The sequence below is a fragment of the Athene noctua genome, chromosome 1 (assembly GCF_965140245.1).
Source record: "Athene noctua chromosome 1, bAthNoc1.hap1.1, whole genome shotgun sequence".
Taxonomy (NCBI): domain Eukaryota; kingdom Metazoa; phylum Chordata; class Aves; order Strigiformes; family Strigidae; genus Athene; species Athene noctua.
The window spans coordinates 263,955,419-263,981,306 of record NC_134037.1 but is presented as its reverse complement, the minus strand read 5'-3'; the positions used below and the strand labels follow the sequence as shown (position 1 = coordinate 263,981,306).

General features: G+C 48.5%; 1 pseudogene; it reads right to left on the bottom strand.

Moving 5' to 3' along the window:
* Nucleotides 1-7,067: 7,067 nt before the first annotated feature.
* LOC141958750 (disintegrin and metalloproteinase domain-containing protein 9-like) overlaps nucleotides 7,068-25,888 on the bottom strand; it is a 33,123-nt pseudogene continuing 14,302 nt past the window's right edge.

Genomic DNA, 25,888 nt, shown 5'->3' with positions numbered 1-25,888 from the left:
TTATCCATGAAAATGTACGGCTCAGCCCTGAAGGTCTAAGACTGAAATCAGTGAAAGCTGAGGTTATCATTCCTCATTCATGGCTGAAGGCACTTAGCTGTTCATTTAACCCCATGTGGAAACAATCCATTTGCTCTCTATAAAGATGACATTTGTATTTCTCCAAGATGCAGAAGTGAGTCTTCTATTCTATGATAACTTGTCAGCACGGAATCCCTGCGAGCATGTGGAGAAGGAGAATGGGAAGTGGGAAGGTTTCGAGGCAGCCTGGTGTGCTTCACAGAGATGACCTCTGAGACCAAATGATCTGAGGAGCTTTTACTAAAGCTTCTGGGACGAGATGTGTGTGACTCCTCTGAACGTAGATGAAGGTACCCAGTATTTGCTTTTTTTTTGAAGATGATGTTGTTTCACTGGCTCCAATGCATTATAGTAAGAATAAACTTTTTGGGTGCTGATACAGTTTATCAAACACTTAAAAGAATTTTTCCCTGTGCAGGTATCTGAAGAACCTTGGTTACTTGGGGAAAAAGTTCCTGCGTGTGTTATTGTCTTGGGCACAGTAGAGGTGATGGGTCATACTGCTTCTCCGAGGGGCATGACGAGAGGTGCTGAAACAAGCCGTTCCTCGGGCTGCAGCGAGCCAGCATTCTTTCATGTTCCCGTCAGCTGCACGCCAAGAGTGATCACCCCTTGTACGTTTATAGTCAACTTCAGTGATGTAGATGAATTCTTGGAAAGCTTGGGAGACTCACCTTTCTTGCAGGCTAGTTGCCCAGAAAAGCCCCCTTTTGGACCACATTAAAAAGTGTTTCGCTATGGCCAAGACAGTGCCAGGCACTGTGATGTGTTGATGAAAATCGGGGAGAGGGTGGTGGTTGCAGGGGCCTCCCTGCAAGCAAAATGTAATTTTGGGACTATTGTATTTCCCTTGTAGTCGTTGCTTAGCTTCAGGTAGAGGTGAGAGGGTAGTTTCTTCAAGATTCTGTCTTGGAGTTAGCTGCTTTGAGCCACTGTGCTCTTGGGGGGAAGATCAGCTGAAAGTTAGAACAGGAATGGCTGCCAAGAATTAGTGTCAGATTGTGGCAAACACATATAATCTCTTTTCCCATTCTTTGTTCTTGTTCAGTTTTTGAACGCAGCAGAACATGTGGACATTTCTACGGCCACAAAGCCCATCCAGCCTCATCCTCTGCTGCGACTCTGAAATCCAGACCCCCTACAAGGCAACTGCATGGCTCAGGATGTTCAGGCATGAGTATTTCAAACAGAAATACAATTTTTTTTTTTCTTTTATGTCTCAGATGTCAAAGAAATGGTGTGGCTGCTCCTTGGTCTGTCAAGCAGAGAGTAGGGAACTGAGAGGTGGAGTCAGGGAAGTGGTGTGGCTGCTCTTTGGTCTGTCAAGCAGAGAGTAGGGAACTGAGAGGTGGACTTTCCCCTCAGCCAGTCTGAAAAAGGAGGTTGAGGAATCCCGAGGACTCTGAACCATCCTGCAATCCATATGTCCTTTCAGGCCCACAGCGGCTTGTGGCGCTGAGCTCGCCCTGGCCGCAGGCAAGGTCTGTGTTGGGGTTGTGTGTGTGTAGTCGGTTGCTCTGGGCTCACAAATCACAACCCTCAGCCCCAGAAAATTCAAACTGTCGAGAGACAGCCTGCCTATGGAGTTTGTGAGGCACATAAAGTGATGACTGAGGCTGCTGCCACAGCAGATATGAAACATGTAGGAAGCAGAAATGGAAACCCTCGGAGAATGCTGAATCCAGCTTCCCCCTAGAAAACAGGCTGTTTGCTGTAAACAGAAATAGGAAGAAAACCCGTTTATTCCAGTGCAGGTAACATTGCTATTTAAAGCAGAACTAAACCCAAAGTGCTGGGATGGATTTGAGAAGCACAGCTTCCTGCAGCGCCCAGCGAGGCGTGAGGCTGCTCTCAGCGCTGTGCCAAGGCTGTTTTCAACCCTCTGGGGTCTGTGTCCTGCAAAGAGGCACTGCTCTGGCTTAATTCTTAAAAGGACTTTCCTCTCCCTCTGCTAGGTTCTCCTGAAAAAAAAAAAAGTTAAGGTTAGTACAGCATATTCTGCTTAAATGGTTATTTTGTTGGTGTGCTGGTGGTACAGCATCTAGTGTTTACGATTTTAAGAAATATATACAGGAACAGTGGAACTGTTTGGACCTCCAGAGGGTGAAGATTTATTTTTTTCGGTGAAATTCTCAGCCGCAGGCCCCCGGGGAGGAGTGGGAGAAGTAGGTTCAGAGGGATGAGACGCATTTGTGGAGGGTGAGTCCAAGAGGACTTTTAAATCCTGTGGTCTGGATTCAAGCTGTGGCCATCAGCAGAATTTTGGGAGGCTGGAGTCAGCTCGCCCAGGCTGTTGCTGGAGAGGAGCTGCTGCTTTGGATGGGTCTTGATCTGGGCCAGTTCATGTTCTGTTTATAACTCTCTTTCAGTTGCTGTGGAATATTACATTTCTAGGGATATTACCAGCAAATGTAACCGAGGCACCTCCTCTCTCTGCTCCTGTTCCTCTGCCCTGATGTCTCAAAGCTTCCCCTGTATTTTTAATTAATGTATGTGTTCTGTCTTAGGTGGCTTTTCTCATTTATCATGTTTGCAAAAATCGTGAAACTCTTAAACCACATTGCCTCAACGGAATTAATGTACGTGCATTTTATCAAATCTATCATTTCCATACTCCTGCAGTATTTAGAGGCCACACATGATGTATTAGCAACAAAGGTGAGAATACCTTTCCTCAGCTGCCTCTTCTGTTCCCCTCTTACTGATTTTGTTAAAATTCTGATTAATCTTGCTGTCTATCCATGTGACTAATCTTTGCATTATGCTCAGTGCTTGATTTCATCAGCATTTCACAATGACTGCCATACGTTAATTAACTATCGACAGAAAAAAGTAACTTTCCCCATCTGTCTCTTTAGGTTCCCTAGTTCGATGAGGTGTGGTGGGCTGCAGTGCTCTATAAAAAGAAACACAGTGGTTTTTCACTTCTTCCTAGACAAAATCTCTTGTGTTGAACTTTAGTCTCATCGTTTTTTGTTCTGCCCACAGTAAACCTAAGAAGCAAGGTCTGAATAATGGTGGCTTTGAGTGTATTTGGGGGTTATTATCCAATATAGAATCACAGACTGGTTTGGGTTGGAAGGGACCTCAAAGATCACCCAGTTCTACCCCCCTGCCCCGGGCAGAGGCACCTTCCACTAGCCCAGGTTGCCCAAAGCCCCGTCCAACCTGGCCTTGAACCCTTCCAGGGAGGGGGCAGCCACAGCTGCTCTGGGCAGCCTGTGCCAGGGCCTCACCCCCCTCACAGGGAACAATTTCTGCCTCAGATCTCATCTAAATCTCCCCTCTGTCAGCTTAAACCCGTTTCCCCTTTTCCTCTCCCTCCCTGCTGATGACGAGTCCCTCCCCCCGTTCCTGCAGCCCCTTCCAGCCCTGGGGGGCCGCTCTAAGGTCTCCCCGGAGCCTTCTCTTCTCCAGCTGAACCCCCCAACTCTCCCAGCCTGTCCTCACAGGGGGGCTCCAGCCCCCCCAGCATCTCCGTGGCTCCTCTGGCCCCGCTGGAGCAGGTCCGTGTCCTTCTGCTGTTGGTGCCCCCGAGCTGGACCCAGCCCTGCAGGGGGGTCTCCCAGAGCGGAGCAGAGGGGAGAATCCCCCCCTGGCCCTGTGCCCCCCCTGCTCTGGGTGCAGCCCAGCACACGGGGCCTTTCTGGGCTGCCAGCGCACGGGGCTGCCTCACAGGCAGTTTCCACCCCCAGCCCCCAAGTCCTTCTCCTTGGGGCTGCTCTCCAGCCCCTCCTGGCCCAGCCTGGGTTTGTGCCTGGGGTTGCCCCGACCCCTGGGCAGGACCTTGCCCTCGGCCTTGTTGCCCTCCCTGAGGTTCAGAGGGTCCCCCCTCTCCAGCCTGCCCAGGTCCCTCGGGATGGATCCCTTCCCTCCAGCGTGTCACCGCCCCACACAGCTCGGGGTCGGGGGGAACGGGCTGAGGGTGGGCTCAGCCCCACTGTCCGTGTCCCCAACAAAGATGTTCAACAGTGCTGGTGCCAACCCCGACCCCTGAGGACACCCCTCGTCACTGCTCTCCACTCGGACATCGAGCCACTGACCACAACTCTGAGTGTGACCCCCCAGCCAATTCCTTACCCACGAGTGCTCCATCCATCAAACCCACGTCTCTCCGATATAGAGACAGGGATGTGGAGACAAACGCTTTGCACAAGTCCAGGTTGATGATGTCAGTGGCTCTTCCCTTATCCACCAGCGCTGTAACCCCGTCGTAGAGGCCACCAAATTCACCAGGCATGCTTTGCCCTCAGGGAAGCCATGTTGGCTCTCACCAGCTCCCTCCTTATTTTCCACAGGCACAGTTTCCAGGAGGATCCACTCCATGATCTTGCCAAGCAAGAGGCGGGACTGTCTGACCTGTAGTTCTCTGGTTCTTTCTTTTTTTCCCTTTTTAAAAATGGAGGGTTTGTTTCCCCTTTTCCAGTCAGTGGGAGCTTCACCAGATCACCACAACTTCTCAAATACGGTGGATAATGGTTGAGCCACTTCATCCACCAGTTCCCTCAGGACCTGGGGATGCATCTTATCAAGTCCCGTGGACTTGTGTCCCTTCAGGTGGTCTTGAACCTGATATCCCCTCAATCACCTTTTCAAATTACAGAACCCACATCCTCTAGTTTTTCCCTGAGGACCATGAGATTCTGACCCCGGGGCTTTTCTCTGGGCCTCCTGGATGGGTGATCCCTGTTTTCTGGTTTGTTATCTGTTTACTTCTGCTTTTCTAACTAGAGGAGGCAGGATTTGGTTTTTTTTTTTTCCAGGGAGCTTTTCCTTGGAAAAGTTGATCTGATGAAACTACATCAACTCTGACGCAGTTTAGATTAGGCAGATTCCTGGAGGATAGGGCAGCTTTGCTGAACAGCGGCAGGCACCGCAGAAAAGCCCCATGGCCAGGACCAGCGTGGAGGCTTGAACTTGCCTCCCTGCCAGGACACTGAGATGTCTGTCATCTCATACTGCTCATTTTGGGAGAGATCTCCTATTTATCCCAGCGTAGTGAAAATTCTTATTTTTCCTGACAAGGACTGGTATTTTGTTTGGTTTTCTCCAGCTGTGTCATCGTGCTAATGCCAGCTCTTGAGGCAGTCTGAATGCACTTCTATTTATAGGACCTTGGTATGGTTACCCTAGACTTGCAAGTTTATATTATATTTATTTATATTATATTTATTATATTGTGTTTATGACATAAACCGAAACAATTTTCTGCAGGTATGCTGCGCACACTCATTGGGTGTGTCCTCACTGTCAGCTTTCAACTTGCACGGAAAGATCTCGGGGAGCAAGAATTACTGAGACAGGAAAAAGATATCTGGAAAGTACTGAGAAGTTAAAGTGCTCCAAACCCCTCTGAGAATGTAATTTTTAAATTGAAGATGGGAGAACACACTTACTTCTTTCGGAGAAGTGGTATTAGGATTTTTTTTTCCTGCCGTCTTGCCACCTATAACATAAAGTGCTCAGGGAATTTGAATTTGGATAGTGGTTTAATGCAGAGTAAGATGCTTTAGTTTATGGACAAGTACCTCATGAGAAATATTGTTGGGGTTTTTTTTTGGAAATTGTGTTCTCTGACATGGATATGTGAAGTGACACAACACTAGAACTATGAAGTAAGTTAAATAGTGTCTCTTACCTGAGATTCAGAGATACCACAAATCACCATGGTAAGGGGAAAGCATTTATTATATCTGCTCTGGAAACTATACCATGGGGTAGAGATACCTAAATTGAGGGTATGTGAGGTAGCTGGGTACTAGACAAGAGCAGAATAAACCTCTGTGTGGTTTTTCCTACTTCTTGGCAGAATAAATTAGCCCAGCAAATCCGAAGCATGTGGATATGCAGAGATCATTGAGGGGAAAGTCATCGTTCATTTTCTGGTTTGGGATTTTGAACATTCTCTCTGTCTGCAGTCACATTCCCATATTCTTTCAGTTAAGCTTATAAACCCATCTGACCTGGGAAAAATGTGCAAAACAGTAAGAGGATAAAACCAGGTGTTTATCCTCCGCACACTATTTAAAAATCTTCGTTTTTTTTCAACTTTTGATTGCATTTTCTAGTGAATGAGAAAAGTGAAAATCAAAGGAAAAGGTAAAAAAACCCCAAAACGCGGGTTTAAACATTCCAAAAGAGAAAAAAGGAAGAGCCATTTAGAAAAAGCTCAAATTTATGAAAAATTATCCTGAAGCTAAACAACGATTTTCACTTCAACATTTCTGTGGAAAACTTTTTAAAAATGCCTGAAAGGATTGAAAATTGCTAAGCTGTGGCTGCCATTTCTGGCTAAGAGGCAGCTGTGACAAAGCTCTTGTTGCAGATCAGAACACATTTCGTTGTGTTATCCTGCAGGTTGTCTGAACATGAGCCAGAGTGTGCCCAGGGGGCCAAGGAGGGCAACGGCATCCTGGCTTGTGTCAGCACTGGCGTGGCCAGCAGGGACAGGGAAGGGATCTGAGCCCTGGGCTCGGCACTGGGGAGGCCGCCCCTCGATTCCTGGGTTCAGTTTTGGGCCCCTCACCCCAAAAAGGCCATTGAATGACTCGAGCGTGGCCAGAGAAGGGCAACGGAGCTGGGGCAGGGTCTGGAGCACAGGTCTGCTGGGGAGCGGCTGGGGGAACTGGGGGGGTTCAGTCTGGAGCAGAGGAGGCTGAGGGGAGACCTCCTGGCCCTCTGCAACTCCCTGCCAGGAGGGGGCAGAGAGGGGGGATGAGTCTCTGGAGCCAAGGCCCCAGCGCCAGGCCCCGAGGGAATGGCCTCAAGCTGCCCAGGGCAGGGTCAGGCTGGCTCTGAGGAAGGATTTCTGTGCAGAAGGGGCTGTTGGGCGTTGGAATGGGCTGCCCAGGGCAGGGGGGAGTCCCCGGGATCCCTGGGGGGGTTGAAGAGTCGGGCTGAGCCAGCGCTGAGGGATCTGGGGGAGTTGGGAACGGTCAGGGGGAGGGTCATGGTTGGGCTGGGGGAGCTGCAGGGGCTTTTCCAACTCAGATGATTCTGGGATTCTGTGAAGGAGCTGGTCTGCTGTCAACACTGCCTTCAAATCCTTCCAGCATGCAGGCTGGGGGGGACCCCATCCAAAATCACAGTGACTGTTTCTTTCATTGTTGCACACCTAAAAGAAAACACCTATTTTATGGCATGAAAAATAATGATGAGGTGGCCCTGCTCTGAACAATAGGCTGCTGGCACAGCTAGTTGGCAAGCACACCAGAGATGAGCTGGATGAAATCCATGTCCTAAGATCAATTTGTTACTCTGCTTTAGCTGCCGCTGTGGAAACGTTCAGCCTGTTTTGTGCAAAGGTGATAGTCTGGGGCCTCTGGTCACAGGCTGTCCTGGGCTGTGCGGCTTGTACCAGTCGTTAGGTGCGAGTGAAGTGAGGGCAGTGGAAGTTCCTGACCCGTCGCTGGGGTGGTGGACCTGTGGGAAGAGGTGCTACAAACACAGCGGGGAAGAGGTGACAGCATATAGAAGGTGAAAGATGCTTTTATTTGCCTTTTTCCAACTTAGTAGAGTGCTTTCTGCATTTCTCAAGCCATGTTTAATCTCAGAGTTGGAAAGTGGTTTTGCAGTCTTTGTTAGTTGCGGAGCTACCCTGCACTTGTGAAGGCTTTGATTATTTCTGTCTTGACAGCATACTTCACAAATATGTCCAAAATTAATCTGCCACCTTCGTGTGATTCAAAAATTACTTTTTTTCCCTGCAAGGTAGGACCATGACTCCCTTGGCAGTGCATTTATTTGTCCTGTCCAGGGTGGATTACTCACCTCCTGCGTTCCTCGGTTCTCCCTCACGGTCCGTAACAGCCAAACCTCTGACGGGGTGCAGCGAGGGCTGACGGACAGCCCGAGCATCCTCGCTGTGCACCAGGAGCAGAGGGATGAGCTCCCCTGGGCCTCCCACCCTGATTTTGGGTCTGTGGTCAGCCGGTGTGTACAGGTTTAACCCCTGCCGGGATCGGAGAGCACGTTGCCATTGCCCCCCCCCCACCCGCAGCCGGTTGGGCTGGAAGTTAGGCACAGACCCGGGCTAAAGTAACAAGGAATTTAATACAACAGAGTGATAGAACAATCTGAACAACAACAGTGGCAATGATAATAACAATGAACAGCAATAACAGTGAACAAGACAAAAGATATACAGAGAACTACTGCTAAATGGTCAAGGAGCAAGCCCGCCGCGTGTATGGCAACCCCCAAAACCAGAAGCGAAAGTAAAAAGGTTCCGCCCCTGGACCTGACGTCAGCATGGTATGAATAACCCGGCTGGAGATCCCTTCGCCCTCTCTCTCTGCTGGGGAAAAACTTGACTCTATCCTAGCTGAACCAGGACATAATCCACCCCTTTATTCTATACCATCTGCGTCATGTCCAGCTGCCATTTAGCAGTTAACAATAGCAAAGTAATAGTTTACAAAGGCACAGCACATCTTACGGCATGTTCTCATCCAGAATCAAGTCCCCCTGTGGTACGCATCGGACCTCTCCATCGTCCTGCATCACCCACCAGGTGCACCCAGGTCCTTGGGCAAAAGCAATCCCGTGGATGGGTTTGCCTTTACCTCTGCCTGGCGCAGGACTAAACCAGACCATTTTTCCCAAGATATTCCTCATGCGCACCACAGGGACTTTATCCCCATCTACAGAACGTGGAGGTTGCAACTGAGCCGGGCCAGCTCGACTGGCAGACCCTCTTGTGTTGACTAGCCAGGTGGCCTTTGCCAGATGCGTGTCCCAGTCTCTGAAGGTCCCACCTCCCCGTGCTTTCAGTGTGGTTTTTAACAGTCCATTGCAGCGCTCGATTTTCCCAGAGGCTGGTGCGTGGTAGGGGATATGGCAGACCCACTCGATGCCGTGTTCTTCTGCCCAGGCACTTATGAGGTTCTTTCGGAAGTGGGTCCCGTTGTCTGACTCAATTCTCTCTGGGGTGCCGTGTCGCCACAGGACTTGGGTCTCAAGGCCCAGGATGGTGTTCCGGGCGGTGGCGTGGGGTGCTGGGTAAGCTTCCAGCCATCCAGTGGTTACTTCCACCATTGTGAGCACGTGGCGCTTCCTGTGGCGGGTCTGTGGCAGTGTGATGTAGTCGATCTGCCAGGCCTCTCCATATCTATATTTCAGCCATCGCTCTCCATTTCTCTGGGGCTTCACCCGCTTGGCATGTTTGATTGTGGCACATGTCTCACACCCATGGATGATCTCTGCAATGGTGTCAATAGTAAGGTCCACCCCTCGATCTCGAGCCCACCTGTATGCTGCATCTCTACCTTGGTGGCCCGAGGTCTCGTGGGCCCACCGGGCTATGAACTGTTCACCTTTGCGCTGCCAGTCCAAGTCCACCTGAGCCACTCTAATCTTAGCAGCTTGGTCTGCCTGCTGGTTGTGTCGATGTTCATCGGTGGCCCGACTCTTGGGTACGTGGGCATCCACATGGTGCACCTTCACAACGAGGTTTTCCACACGGGCTGCAATGTCCTGCCATACTTCAGCAGCCCAGACGGTTTTACCCTTACGTTGCCAGTTGTTCTGCTTCCATTGCTGCAGCCATTTCCACAGGGGATTCGCCACTGCCCACGAGTCGGTGTAGAGGTAGAGCTTTGACCACTTTTCCCGCTCAGCAATATCCAAAGCAAGCTGGACGGCTTTCACCTCTGCAAATTGGCTGGATTCCCCCTGTCCCTCAGCAGCTTCAGTGACCCGTCGTGTGGGACTCCACACAGCAGCCTTCCATCGTCGATGTTTTCCCACAATGCGACAAGACCCATCAGTGAACAGGGCAGATCGCTTCTCCTCATCCGGCAGCTCGTTATATGGTGGGGCCTCCTTAGCACGTGTCACCTCCTGTTCTGGTGACATCCCGGAATCTTTGCTCTCTGGCCAGTTCGTAATCACCTCGAGTATCCCTGGGCGGCTGGGGTTCCCTATTCGAGCCCGTTGTGTTATCAATGCAACCCATTTACTCCACGTGGCATCGGTTGCATGATGCGTGGAGGAGGCCTTTCCTTTGAACATCCACCCCAGCACCGGCAGTCGGGGTGCCAGGAGGAGCTGTGTTTCAGTGCCAACCACTTCTGAGGCAGCCCGAACTCCTTGGTACGCTGCCAGTATCTCCTTCTCAGTTGGTGTGTAATTAGCTTCAGAGCCTTTGTATCCCCGGCTCCAAAAGCCCAGAGGTCGGCCTCGGGTCTCCCCAGGTGCTCTCTGCCAGAGGCTCCAGGTAGGGCCATTCTCCCCGGCTGCGGTGTAGAGCATGTTCTTAACCTCCTGCCCTTCCCAGACTGGCCCGAGGGCTACTGCTTGGGCGATCTCCCGCTTAATCTGTTCAAAGGATTGTTGTTGCTCAGGGCCCCATTCAAAATCGTTCTTCTTGCGGGTTACATGGCAGAGAGGGCTCACAATCAGGCTGTAGTTCGGGATGTGCATCCTCCAGAACCCCACAGCGCCCAGGAAAGACTGAGGCTCCTTCTTAGAGGTTGGTGGGGCCGTGGCTGTGATCTTGTTTATCACCTCCATTGGGATGTGGCGACGCCCATCTTGCCATTTTATCCCTAGGAATTGAATTTCCCTTGCAGGCCCCTTAACTTTCTTTTGCTTAATGGCAAAGCCGGCCTTCAGGAGGATCTCAATGATTTTCTTCCCTTTCTCAAAGACTTCCTCGGCTGTGTTCCCCCATACAATGATGTCATCAATGTACTGCAGGTGTTCTGGGGCCCCACCTTTCTCCAGTGCAGTATGGACCAGTCCGTGGCAAATGGTGGAGCTGTGGTTCCACCCCTGGGGCAATCGATTCCAGGTGTACTGGAGGCCTCTCCAAGTGAACGCAGACTGTGGCCTGCACTCTGGCGCTATGGGAATGGAGAAGAATGCGTTAGCAATGTCAATCGTGGCGTACCACTTGGCTGCCTTCGACTCCAGTTCATACTGGAGCTCCAGCATGTCCGGCACTGCAGCACTCACTGCTGGCGTAACTTCATTCAGGCCGTGGTAGTCCACAGTCAGCCTCCATTCGCCATTGGGCTTTCTCACTGGCCATATAGGGCTGTTGAAGGGTGAGTGAGTTTTGCTGATCACCTTCTGGCTTTCTAGTTGGCGGATCAGCTGATGGATGGGGACCAGGGAATCTCGGTTGGTGCGGTACTGCCGCCGGTGCACCGTCCTGGTAGCCATCGGCACTCGCTGCTCCTCAACCTTAAGCCGCCCCACCACTGAGGGATCCTCTGAGAGGCCGGGTAAGGTGGACAACTGTTCCACCTCCTCCAGGGCAGCTACACCAAAAGCCCCCCGGTACCCTTTTGGGTCTCTGAAGTGCCCTCTCCTGAGGTAGTCTATGCCCAGGATGCACGGGGCGTCTGGGCCAGTCACAGTGGGGTGCTTATGCCAGTCCCTCCCAGTCAGGCTCACTTCAGCTTCCAGTAGGGTCAGCTGTTGGGATCCCCCTGTCACTCCGGAGATGCAGATGGATTCAACCCCACTGTAGCTCGATGGCATCAGGGTGCACTGAGCGCCAGTGTCCACCAAAGCCTTATACTCTTGTGGGTCTGACGTGCCAGGCCATCGGATCCACACTGTCCAGTAAATCCCATTATCCCTTTCCTCCACCTGGCTGGAGGCAGGGCCCCTCTAATCCTGCTCAGCATCACTCACTTCTTGCAAGAACGATTTACTGGTCCCCTCCAGAGGGTCAGACATAATGTTGTCCATTCTATTCTGCCTGGGAGATTTCTGACTGGACACTGGAGCTGCGCTCCTCTTGGAGGACTCCCCTTTGGTGATGGTCTTCCCTTTCAGCTGCTCTACTCGTGCAGCTAGGGCAGCAGTGGGCTGTCCATCCCACCTCCTCATGTTTTCTCCATGGTCACGGAGGAAAAACCACAGGGTGCCTCGTGGTGTGTGCCTTCTGCTGCCTTTCTCTTGGGTGGGGAAACGTTTACTTCTAATGGCTGAGACATCAGCCCATGCAGGTGAAGCGTAGGACATGTCCTCTTCCATTTTCTGGACCCTCTGAGACAGTTCCTCCACAGCTGAGGCCCAGGAATGCTGAGATGAAGGGAGATTTCCCTCGTATTGCCGGAGCTGGCCAGCCACTCCATCCACTGTCAGAGTGTGGGTGTCTGTCCACCAGGACACTATTGCCAGTGCTTTCGAGTGCGCTTCTGGTGCGCTCTTCAGTAACTTTCGCCACATCAGGTGTGTGCAAGGGGCCTGATCTGGGTCCATGGGTGACGGCTCCTCATTCAGATCACCATAGATCATCTCAAACACAGCCAGTTCCCTGAGGTTCTGGATGCCTTTGTCAATGCTGGTCCATTTGCTTAGCTGACATAAGATATCACCCTTGTAGGGGTGCCTCTCCCTTACACTGAGCAGGAGTCGCTTCCAAAGGCTGAGGGTTTGAGCCTGCTTCCCTATTTCCCTATCAATGCCAGCATCCTTGGCCAAAGACCCCAGCTGCCTGGCCTCTCTCCCCTCCATCTCAAAAGCACTGGCTCCATTGTCCCAGCATCGGAGCAGCCAGGTGCAAATCTGCTCGCCTCCCAGGTGGCCGAAATCTCTCCGCACATCTCGCAGCTCAGTCGGGGACAGAGATCGGACAGTCACCTCTGGTCCTTCCTCCTGTTCCCCTGATGGGCCTGGCTCATCCTCATCCCTCACTCTGCGAACAGACTTTCTGGTATATTTTGTTTTCTGTACTGGGGCAACTGACACTGGCACTGCCTGGCTCTCTGGCCCAGTCTGTGTGCTGGTGGAGGCGACTGAGACTGGCTCTGCCTGTGCCCCCGGTTCAGATATTGTTTGTGTGGCCTTTTCTTCCATTTGAGGGCAGCAGGTGGTATTAAAGAGGACACGGTGGGCATGGGCAAGTCCCCAACACATTGCAGCGAGTTGTGTCTCCTGGGTTTTGCCAGTTTGGTAACACACCCTTTCTAAGCACTCCATCAGCTTCTCAGGGCTCTGCGTTTGCTCAGGAGTGAAGTTCCAAAGCATTGGGGGTGCCCACTGACTCAGGCATCTTTTCCCACACCCCTTGCCACTCACTATTATCTGACCTCGGGGCAGGTTTCCGGGCACTGCTATTGTTAGAGAAGTGCCGCATGGCCAAAACCGAAATCAGGCAGGCATTCAGAAGGCATAGTGCTGCAATCACGGTGGCCTGCAGGCTCCAAGGATAATTTAAACTCCCCAAAACCGAGAGGATCTCTTCCCCTGGCTCACCCACAGCGGGGGTGATACCCCTAACAAAAGCCCAAACGGCAAACAGGTACCGGCCCGCCCCCCCGCCCAGCGATAGAAAGGCATTATAAGCATTCAACAGCCAGTATAACAACATAGACCCTTTGCACATCTTCCACTGATAACAAACGCCACCACTGGTTTCATACGCTGGATATAAGGATTAATCCAGCCCCACCACGCAAGCAAGTGGGCCAGCATTGCAAACGTTTTCTTATCAAATAAACATGAATACAAACAGAAAGATTACACCCAACAGATTGCTCTATCACACTCTGGTCAGGGTCTGCCCCACGTTGGGCGCCAGTTTTTTAGTGTACAGGTTTAACCCCTGCCGGAACCGGAGAGCACATTGCCATTGCCCCCCCCCCACCCGCAGCCGGTTGGGCTGGAAGTTAGGCACAGACCCGGGCTAAAGTAACAAGGAATTTAATACAACAGAGTGATAGAACAATCTGAACAACAACAGTGGCAATGATAATAACAATGAACAGCAATAACAGTGAACAAGACAAAAGATATACAGAGAACTACTGCTAAATGGTCAAGGAGCAAGCCCGCCGCGTGTATGGCAACCCCCAAAACCAGAAGCGAAAGTAAAAAAGGCTCCGCCCCTGGACCTGACGTCAGCATGGTATGAATAACCCGGCTGGAGATCCCTTCGCCCTCTCTCTCTGCTGGGGAAAACTTGACTCTATCCTAGCCGAACCAGGACACAGTGTCAGTAGCACGCACTGAGGTGATGCAGAAGCAAGCTCCCTAACACTCTTTAGTTGCTCAACGGCTGATTTCCTATTTTTTTTCCCATTATTTTTCCCATTATTTCTTATTAGTCTAGGCTAGGGTTATTATTTGATAGTATGGACCCATCACTCTGCTCCCCCACATCTCAAATTTACACACCCGTGTCGGTAGTGACAGTTTCCCACCCAAACGTAGCGTCTCTGCTTCGAGTATCATTTTTCTCTCTTCTGGGGAGGCAGGGTTGAGTCTCGCTTTCTTCACTCACTTGTGCAGCCCAAACCATACAGAGCAATAATTATTAATTATTGTGTCTGTTTAGTTTGGAGAACTACTTCCCAAGAAAAATAGCGTGCATTTGGGGGTTATAACCCTTTTCTCTGGAGAAAAGCAAAAAGACATGATTATTCCAACTACTTGGAGAACACTGTTGCCAAGAACGTAACTTCTGATGGACTCAGCCACCTACAGCTGGTGACAGAGCAGAAGTAAACCAGACCACAGACCCTTCCAATTACAGGTTGACGGCCTGCCAGTAGCTTTTCTTACTGGTTCTTGGCAATATTACAGATAAAGGACCGATAATGGCAAATTTTCCCAATATTCTCCCTTAGTATCCACACGAACAACCAGACGGATCTGCTCATCTCCACTAACATCTCTCTGGAAAGGTGAAGGTTCCTTGGAAGTGAAGGAATAAAAAAAAATCCGCATGCAAAATAATTCTGCCAGTATTAATATCAGATATGTAGCTTTAACATAAGGCTGAGTGCAGCCAATGTTGCACCAAATCTGCCATTTCTGTGGTATTTGTAAGGAAGGTGAAGTTACAGAACTGAGCGTGCATTTTTTGGAAGATCTCTCCACCAAGTTCAGCGGAACGGACAGACGCAATGAAGGATGAAGCGTTAAGATGTGGAAATTGGTTTTCACCATATTTGAGGGAACAAAGAAGAAAAATGGTAAAAGCAACCAATGAACTGCTCTGAAGAGCTGTGGCTGGCCAGAGCAAAATCTGGGAGGACAATTGTGGGTGAATATCAAAATAATCTCTGTGCTGCTGAACCAGGAATGATTCTGGGCTTCTAATACTGCTTTAGAGAGACAAGTTTACACTTCATATACTCTGCTTTTCAAAGGATACTTCGATTTTTCTCTACTTACCCCTCCGCCATTGCATTTTTTCTCCCTACAAGCATTGTTAAGAAAAACGGCGGTGACACGTATCCTGTTCATACATATCTGCAGAAAAAGCAGATTTTTATTGGTGAAATGATGAAATGTCACATACTAGGAAAGGGCACCGAGTGGTGAATAGGGATAAAAGTAGCGAGAAACAGCGGGCCAAGTCTTTTCAGTCATTCGTTTAATTTCCTTCATGACGTTTCCTTCTCCAAACAAGCACTAGAGGAGCATGAAGTGAAGATCTTGGGTTCAAGGTTCAAGACAAAGCAAAAGGAAGACCAAAGAAACCCATTAAGGCTTTCAAAATGCACAGAAATCAATTTTACCTCAGGAACTGAGTAATTAAGAGCTGAAAATAATTGAAGGTGGTGCCAGTATTGATAGGCAGTACCATATGTGCCTGCTGTGTTCATACCCATCCCTAGGTACTGGTGGAGGATTCTGGGCTGGGTGGACTCTTGCACTGACCCTGCACAACCATCCTGATCTTTGTACATAAATCCAACGCTATTTTCCCACATTCTCTCCAGCTTTCGGCAGTCTGTGGCTCAGGAACTCCAGTCTTGTCCTGTCCAGTCCACACCGTGAGCAAGACCTTGGAACTACAGAAGATGTTTTGTTTGCCCAGTGAATAACTTGGAGCATCGTGTCTCCTAGACACAAACGTGTCTCCTCTTTCCAGAAGAATGAAGGAGGTCTATTTTCAACTTTTAGCCTTGTAAATTTGTTATTTTTGGAATAAATGTTTGCATTTGGTGGTGTGAAACCCATGTCTCCTGAAAGGAGAACTCTACCAAAGCCAGCGCTGAGCAGCTCCTTCCCTTTTGGTGGAACTCAGCACTTCTAGTTTTCTTCTGAATGTTTTCCCTGCCAGGTAATAGCAGGAAACTCATCCTTTAGCATGTCACCAGCTTGACAGGAATTTGGTCTTCTGTGTGGGTCAAAGGGAAGAAGTGAGTCCTATTCTTGGACCAACACTTCAAATTCTTTTGTATGTACAACAAACAAACTTTGACTTTGGTTAGTGCCTTCAAAAGAAAAGCACAATCTATTGCCTTTCCCTTCTAATGAAAAAAGCCAGCAGCTATTGTGTTAGCCATATAGTCTGAGGTTAAAAAAAAAAAAAGCCACAAAACCAATATTTGCTATTTTTCAGCTGCTAAAGGAGGTTTTAAGGCACTATGGGGTTTATATCAGAGATCAAGAACACCTCCTTTAGGAACAAAATCCTTCCACTTAGTCTCTGTCCTGTACTATTTGTCTATCCTCCCAGCTTTCTCAGGGCAACCTTGTTTCTCCCGCACGATGTGCCATCTGTCATAGATCCCTCACCAGGAGTGTCTGGAGCCAGGTGAAAGTCGAGGCCCCAGCAGAGCTGATTTTTCTCGGTAGTCTGAACCACAGTCTCACCGTCTTGCCTGACTGGTACTTTTAAAAATATTGACACACTGCGCTCTTCCTCACAGGATGTTCCTGGGAGAGACAAAGAGACTGCTGCAGTGTTTGTCGAGATGTCTGAGGATGTGGTGAGCCATGGTGCTGGTCCACACCCTTTGGTGTATCTCTCCAGAAGCTGCAGTGACACTTTTTTTTGACTTTTTGACACCCCCCCCACACTTTTCATGTGCTTTGCCCCAAAACATCCTGTATGAGAAGTAGTGCTGTTTATGCCAGGAAGAATTGGGTGTAGTTATTCAGAAACTCATCTCTCTGCCCAGCAGTGGCAACAGTGAAGCTCGGGTGCTGCTCAGTAGGAAAATAGGAAATAAATTCTGAATTTCCATCCTGGTGTCTCCTCTAATGACAGCGACGTTCCCCTCTTTGGTGAACTGCCAAAGTGCAAGCACGAAGAAAAGTTAGGTACAAGCAAGTGCATATTTTTGAGCGACTGTTAATATGCATAGGGATGGCAAATCTCCGAGGGCCTGGTAAACTATCTCCTTCCTTTTGGGTGATTGTCCATATCCACACTTAAATATGGGTCATTCTCAACAGGTGCTGCTCTCAGGATGGGACCACAGAGGGGAGCTTGGAGAGTGATGACTTCAAAGGTTGAGTGACGGCACAGCACAACCATGTCGTGTTTAGAGATGCCTTTCACTGACTGCTGACTGCTGCGCATGGCACCAGCGTGGAAAGAATTAATGCTGCAGGAGAAAAACGGGGTAGAGAATGTTATCAAACTGAACCCCTTATCAGAGCCCTTGCCTGGTGATGGGATAACCCCTTACTGCGAGAAAAGTGGGAAGTGTCATGCACTGAACTTCCATTAATGCTGGGAGATAAGATTTAAGGCTGTTCTGGACAAAAAAAAAAAAAAAAAAAAAAAAAGAAGAAAAATCTCTAAGTTCCTGTAAAAAAGAAAACCGTCATCACTTTCGGGGTTGAAAATAAAGTGCGAGGAGAACCCAGCCTAAAGAAACACTGCTTCAGATTCCTCCCGTTGCCATGTGCTTTTTTTCCCTGTTTTGACTCTTAGGTTCTCAGAACGCTTGTCCATCAACGCTTCATCTATAAAAACCACCCAGGAGAGCCTGGCAGAGCCTCCAAGTCGTACAAAAAGCGGCGCTCCTTTTCCCGATGCCGTTTTTGCTTTTGCCTCTCGTTGTGCCTAATTCCAAAAACAACAACAACAACAAAATCAAGTTGAAAACCCCTTAGAAACATGTATGCCTTGTACAGCAATGCACGAGAGCGATGTCCCAGTCCTGCCTGGCTACTGGCAGGACTGGGACACCAGTAACCACCGGTAACCAGCACTCACCCTTCCGGGCGTTTAGAGTAGGGCGTCCCGTTTGAGCTGCGGGTCCCACACGGGTCACCTTGAACATTTACTTGCCTGAAGCAGCTCAGCGGGGTGAGATGGGTGGCTGCAGTGCGAGAGAGCGAAAGGAGCTGTTCAGAGAAAGCCAGGGACCATCCAGATGGTGATTTTTGTGCTTTTTTCTGACATGAAGATCTAGTCAACCAAAGCTTGAATTTGACCTGCCATGTTTTATGGTTGTTGTTTTTTTGGTTTGTTTTTTTTTTTTTTTCCACCTATTCTTTTGGTTTTCGTCCTCTTTTGCACCAGAATAGTCAATGTGAGAATGAAGTGGCTAATTGAACAGATTTGCCACCAGGAGATCAACCGATGATCAGAAGGGACCATGGTCATTTAAACAGAAAAACATGGAGCATAAAATTGGATTAAAAGCTTAAAATCTTTCACCAAACCCATTTTTTCTTTAAGTCTATCTTGCTCTTAGACTCAATGACATCTTACACTTACTGTGAAACCAGAATCATCACCATTATATTCAGTATTAGCAACACTGATCCCTGTTAGATGTCAGAAACAGCTCGGAGATCCGGATTTCAGGAAGGCAGAACCATTTCCAGCCCAGGGGTCTCCCATTTTTTTCAGAACATCTTTTCATTCACCAAGTGTTGTATAAGAGCACCAGAGCATTGAGGTAGACGATGGAGAGCCTGTGGTCAGTGCAGGACTCCCATCCCTCCCATCAGGTGTTTTGGTTTTCTTTTTCAAACAAAATGCTTGATTTTCATAAAATGATTTTCATTCTAAAATGCTCTCAAAGCAAAGCCAGCTGCCAGATGTCCCCAGCTGTCCTGCAGAGGTGGCTGGGATCGCTGTTGGCCACGCTGGCACTGTATAAATGCTCCTGTGACAATTCCTCTGGCGTCCCATGTTGAAATGATGACAAAAGGACTCTGCCTTATCAAAACATTCTGCCTTATCAACATCCTTGCCTTTCCCAGCAATGCCTTACATGAAAAATGCTGCTGTCTTCATGTGCAGGAGTTCGCAGAGACTCCAAACTTCTCAGAAATGTGGTAGATCACAGAGGAACTGTTGTTTTACTTGCAGAAGACTTTTGTATGTTCATAAAACGCAGAGCTCGGGTCGTGATGGGGATTAGTGCTGTCACTGATGAGGGAGCGCAGAATAGATCCGCTTTGCCACAGCTTCAGGACACGTGCGCTGGGGAAGTTTGGTTATTTCCCACGGAACTGAAATAATCTGAAGGAGGAAGTGGGTGGGTATTCAAAAAAATCACGTGCATGCTTCAGGTTTGAACTGGGGGTAATTAAATGCACTAATTATAGATTGCGGTTGCTTTCAAAGGTGTACAAGTCATCTCAACGACTGTCTCCGGCACATCTTTGTTTCTGGGACCCTCTGCTGGCAAATGGGTGGCCACGTCTGCCGCTCCCGCTGCACCCTGGGCACGGGATGTTCCTGAGCAGCACTGCAACAACTACTGCCTGAGAAAAAACCTTCTCTGGTACCCTAAATATTGTAAATATATAGAATTGTAGAGTCGTTTATGTTGGAAAAGACCCTTAAGCTCATCGAGTCCAATTTTATACACACATTGTTTAATATATATATATAATTATATAGATATTGTTATAAAATCATGGGGTACTTAAAATCACAGAATCACACAGAATCATTGTGGTTGGCAAAGCCCTTGCAGCTCCTCCAGCCCAACCATGAGCCTCCCCCTGACCGTTCCCAACTCCCCCAGATCCCTCAGCGCTGGCTCAGCCCGACTCTTCAACCCCCCCAGGGATCCCGGGGACTCCCCCCTGCCCTGGGCAGCCCATTCCAACGCCCAACAGCCCCTTCTGCACAGAAATCCTTCCTCAGAGCCAGCCTGACCCTGCCCTGGGCAGCTTGAGGCCATTCCCTCGGGGCCTGGCGCTGGGGCCTTGGCTCCAGAGACTCATCCCCCCTCTCTGCCCCCTCCTGGCAGGGAGTTGCAGAGGGCCAGGAGGTCTCCCCTCAGCCTCCTCTGCTCCAGACTGAACCCCCCCAGTTCCCCCAGCCGCTCCCCAGCAGACCTGTGCTCCAGACCCTGCCCCAGCTCCGTTGCCCTTCTCTGGCCACGCTCGAGTCATTCAATGGCCTTTTTGGGGTGAGGGGCCCAACACTGAACACAGTAAAATGTATTATTTAGTATTTTTTACGCAAGTGCTTATTCTTAAGTAACTGGCCCATCTATCTAAGCCCACCTGCCTTATAAAAAGTAAACTGAATCTTCAGTGACTGTGCAAAAAACCAACTTTTTCAAAGCAGGGGGCAGGGAGAGAGGAGGAGATGCGAGATGAAGTGTTGTCTGAAGGTGAGGGCTAATTCTGTAGGAGATCAGGCAGTTCCTTGGGTGAGAGATCTTTGCCCTTTGCCTCGTGGCTGTGGCAGTGCCCATCGTAGCAGCGGCCGCCGTTTCCACACAGGGTTCCATCTGCCTGAAATACATCCATGGGGCAGGTCCCCGAAGAGCTTTTGCAGTACTCGGGGAGATCACATATACTCTTATCTTTGTAGATTTTTCCTGCTGGCTGAAACTGTAAAGAAAAAGCCCACAAAACAAGTTTTGAATGGTTTGTCTTTCCTAGAGCGGCTGGCCCAAATTATTGAAACTTATGTGGCAAAATCTTAAGGAACAGCCCAGAAGTGGATGATGAAGAACGGCAACCTGAATTTGCAGAAAGTCAGACAGAATATGGACTGGAGGAAGGTATAAGGCACTAAAGTCCTTGCTGTCCTGTGGAACTTGAGACACTGCAAATGGTGTTTGCTGATATTCCAGCAGAGAAGCTCATGGTTTTATTTGTGCGTTTCAGGTTGAATCCGAAATGCCTCTACAAACACGGTGTTGCTGGATTTTTCCCTAAAAGTTCAAAATCAGCAGGAATGTAAGTGAGACTTTAAAATCTCTTTCCTTTCAGCCAGACTGGTGATTGTTGGGTGTTTGCTCCATGACACCAACGCTTGTGTTGGGTTAGTTGGTTCTGTCCTTACACCCTCGCTTTGCTGCTCCTGCTGATGGTTTTGGTCTGACATAATTTCAGTGTTTCTAAACTATTTGTACCCTACCTAAGCACGAGCATTTTCCAGTCAAGTTTATGGATATTTTCAGAGCAAATATACTGAGAAATACAGGAAATGAACATTCTAAGAGCTCTGAAAAACAATTAAATCATTATTTTGCCCTACATCACAAAGCCAATAGCGGTTGCTGCTGTTAAAACTTACCTGGCATTTGTGACAGCAGTTGCCTCTGGAACAAGAAGCCCCCGGGGGGGAGAAGGCAGCTGGAGGAGAAGCAGCATCTTTCTTGGAGGCATGCCTGGAAGTAAATAATGCCACGCCACCTCGGCGTTAGGAGTTTTTTATTTGGATCAGCTTCTCTAGCTGAAGACACACAGGATTAAAGGAACTTAAAGGAAAAGAAAAAAAAATCTGCTGTTTTCTGCTATTCAAATCCTGGATGTTCTGCATCGCGGGGGAATATGCCTCATGTAGACACTTTTAAAACAATTCACTTTTTTTCCTCTAAACACTGGTGCTTCCAGCTCATCTCCCCTGTTAATCAGCCAACCTACCTGCTTCACGGAGGTGCTCTGAGAACAGGTTCATCAATGTTTCCAAAGCACTTGGAAACCTTGCTGAGCACAGTGGGAGGGATCAGTCTCCCTTTCTGTCCTTTTTTTTTCCTTCTTCCATACTTTTCTTCTTTCCCTTTTCCAAGTCTTTCATCAATGACCCACCATTTCCTTAAAAGTTCCAATTCCCAGTCGCAAATTATTGAAGGTGTTAGAGCTGATAGACTTTGAACTTTCTCACATAAGCATGATTAATTACTCAAATTTTAAGGCTACCTGTGTTGTAAGGGTATCTGCTTTGTAAGGACAGCTGGTTGATAGCTTTTTAGCATAAAAACAAGGAAATGAGCCAGGAACAGTAATTAATTGATCAGACAACGCTGACAAAGAGGAGATAACATGGACATTAGCAAAGACCAGAGCTCTCCTGCTGATGGAAGACAAGAGTTTCCTGGGTCTCCTGAAGAGTACCCGAGTTTACGGTGTGGTGTTTGAGAGGGAATGTGGGATTGTGTAAAACTCATTGTGGGGTGTTTTAAGGCAAATGTGGGGATGTGCAAAGCTTTCTGTGGGATTGTTGAGGGAAGGACCAAAGGCAGGGAGAGGTTAAGGTGGATTGGGGAGGAACAAGTGTGGGAAGATGGAGAAGAGGGGGAATAGAAGGGTGGGAATAAAAAGGGGGTTTGTAAGGCTGAGCCCCATGCCTGACTGAGGAGAAGAGGGCTGGAAACCAGTGGTTGGAGAAACCGGGGCTCTGGGGGCTGTAGGTGGTAGGATTTGGTTTTTCCTAGTGTAATTTTTTAAAGCAGGTGAATCCTCTTTACCAGCAAGGTGCAGGATGTTCAGCCCAATTCTGGATATAACATAATACATTGAAACCTCTCTGCGTGGGAAATGTCAGTGCAAAGGCTGAGTTCTGGAAAAGTTACAGAAGGTTTGTGCAAATAACAATTACACAAGGTGCAAAACAAGAGTTTCCACTGGAAAACTCAAACTTTACAAAGTGTCACAACTGCGTGGATCCAGGAATTCCAGCTGTGAAGATACCAACATGCAAGTCCTTCAGAAAAGAACTTATTTCATGGGCTTCGGGGTAAACATAACGGAAGAAAGAAAAACTGGAAGAAAAACTGAATTTACCTCTATGCTCTGCGTATGTTTACACCAATCATGCATCTTTTGCCCACAAATAAAGCCGCGTTTGAAAAAATTCCCCACTTCAAGGGAATTCGCAGAAGTGGAAGTCAGTGGGATTGTTTGAATGTGTAACACTTCAAAGAACATCTCTTCCCGTGAGTCAGTGAGCTTTTATAATTGCAAACCTACCACAGTTTTATAAACACTACTCTAACATGTAGATTGCAGGAAAATTTTTAATTGCTAACTTCGTCACTGCCTGTTTTGCTGATTAGGGATTTCAGTTAAACTCAGACAGCAGAGTGAAAAGAGCAGGCGTATTTTACTAGAAAGAACTAAATAATATAACAGAATAATACAGAAAACATATGGTAAGAAATGACAGAATAGTGCACTTAAACAGGAAAATACAGGGTAACGCATCAAATCATTACTACCTGAGAGAGAGAGAGCAGTGGTTAAGGAGGATCCATCACCACCCGCACCCGTTCCCAGCATCCAGCCCCGCAGTCCCTGGGCAGCCCCGGGTGCAGCGAGGGTTTGCAGAGCCTGTCCCGGCAAGTGGGGGTCCTACGGGGTGCGTCCACCCGCAGCTGAGGCCTCCAGAGCCGCTGTGAGCGGGCCCGGCCTTATACACCAGAGATGGGTGAGCCAGCGCAGCCGGCACCTTTGTTTTGAGCGGAAATACCTGGTTTCATCCTCACATTAGGATAATTCCCCCAGAGCCTGGCCAGGGCTCAAGGGAGAAGCTCAGGGAGTTTCTCTGTTTATCTGATGGGATTATGCACAAGGTCTCCCATCAGGTCTGGGGACAGACACCTGCCTCCGTGACTCTGTTGTTCTATTCACATACAGAGGAAGGGACAGATACATTGCAGATAGCTACATCCTCCGCGCATATTCCACTGAGGATTACATCCTGAGTGAACAGCTTCGGCTCAGGGCCTGTTGCTCAGGCTTCAACACTTCCACCTTTTACATCAGCACAGGTGGTTTGTTATAACTTAGTACAATACCCGCTAGCACAACGGTTATCAGTTATAAAATATACAGGATTCGTCTGTAGGTCAACTCTGGCTTGGGCCGGCTGTCCGAGCCTTAGCTCTTCACTGCCACAATTATATTCTTCCTATTTTTCCAAGACACTGTTGCCACAGAGTTCAAGAAGAAATGATTTTAAAGATGGTATGTTGAGTAGACAAGGGAGATTTTTTCTGATTACTTAATTGTAATATTCTCCCATAGCAATTACTGAATGCCAGGCAAGATCTGTGAAAAAACCCAACCAACCAACCAACAAAAAACAGCCATACCATATATGTAAATGAATTGATGGTTTTAAAGAGCAAATAGATTAACTAGCAAAGACAAAAATGGACAGTTTGGGGGGGAATAAACCTTTTTTTTTTTCTCCTTTTTTCAGGTATAAATGTGGGTGTGGAAATTACTGTGGCCAAATTGGAAACAATTCAGCTGAACATGTCGATTAATCACTGTTTAGGAATTCTGGAAGAACTATTGGCTGAAGTAAGAGGTTTGGGAATGGATAAACGAGTGCATTAGAATAACGAGGTTACTATTGAATGGGTGACAGCAAAAGCTGAAGGATCGGAGCCCTGAAACACAGTGCTCTGCCTTGCTGAGGTTTTGACCCCAGCACGCAAGGGGGTCCTCCTTGAGGTCGCCAAGGAGGTGACTTCCAGTTGGACAGGATGGGAGGGACCATCACAGGCTGAAGCAGGACTGCTGGTGACCCCACTGAAATGGCTGTTTCAATGCTGATGTTGTCAAAAGACCAGATAAATCTGCCAGGAGGCTTCAGTTTCTCAAATCCTAAATGTCTTCAGGGAGGCTTAGTTGGTCTCTGATAGAGATAAGGGTCTAATATTGAGCACGAAGCCCGTGTCCTTCCCATTGCTGCAGCGTGTGCATTGGAGAGAGCGAAACAGAGTTAAGGACTTCTTCACACCAGGAAAAAGATCTTAGGACTTGGAAGCAAACGAATTGTGATGAAGTAACCTTCCCTGCCTGCTGAAGTTCACTGTGTGTTGGGCAGACTTCTAGATCTGAGAGGAGAGAGTCATTTTTAGAGATTTTATTATCAGCAATACCTGGAGCTGACCGTTGCAAGGATGTTCCTGCGGCATCGTATGGTTTCTCTGATGCTAAAACAACAGAAGCTGAAATCTACCAAATATTCTTCCCAGGTTTCAGGAGGCATTAATTTATTAGTGGAATTATTTTTCTTCGTGATGGTCTTGTATCGGGAGAGCATGAGAGGCAGCTCCTGCTATGAAGAAGCCAAAACCAAGGAACACTTGGAGAAAGCAGATGGAAAATAAATATTCAGTGACCAATGGATCCAAGGAAGCCAAGGTTTCTATGGATTTGTGTCTCAGGGAGAACTGGTGTCTCTTGTCTTATCTAAATAACTATTTTCACTTGATAGAGCATCAAGGTTGGAAGGGATGACTGGAAGTCCCTGGTCTAACCACCTGCACAAAGCAGAGGCAACTTAGACTCCAATTCCTCTGCCAAGTTGAGCTGGAAGATTAAAAGTTATTGGGGAAGAAGAGGCAATATGCACCCCCCTACAGAAACACAGTGTTTGCTCAGAGGTGGGCAGCTGAAGGCAAGGGCCCAAATCTCACCCTCAGTGGTGCAGGGAAAGCCAAGTTTGACTTGCCCCGAGGATGTTTGCATGATGCATCCCCTCCAGGTGCATTTGCAATAGCAAAATATGTCGTGAAATTGTCTCGCATCGTCGTGGCTGATGCCTAAGCTGTGGTGGCCTGTCTCGTGGGCGAGCATCATCACGTCACTGGCGGTGTCGTGGCCAGGGAACTGCAGGCGGGCAGAAAAACCACAGGTCCACGTTTTCTCAAGTCAGTGTATGTTTATGTGGAGAACTTCAGATCCAGACTTCCTGTGTTTTGCTCAGTAATTGTGAAATTTGTGCTAGCTGGGGACTCGCACTGGCAAACAAACAATTAGGGAACGCAAAGGACCCTAATGAGAGTCAGTCTGGGGAAGCACCGGAGAATTGTTCCTTCACCATCTCATCTTCTTCAAGAAATGGCAAAACCAAGACCAGTATCACCTCCTTTAGCTGTCTGGT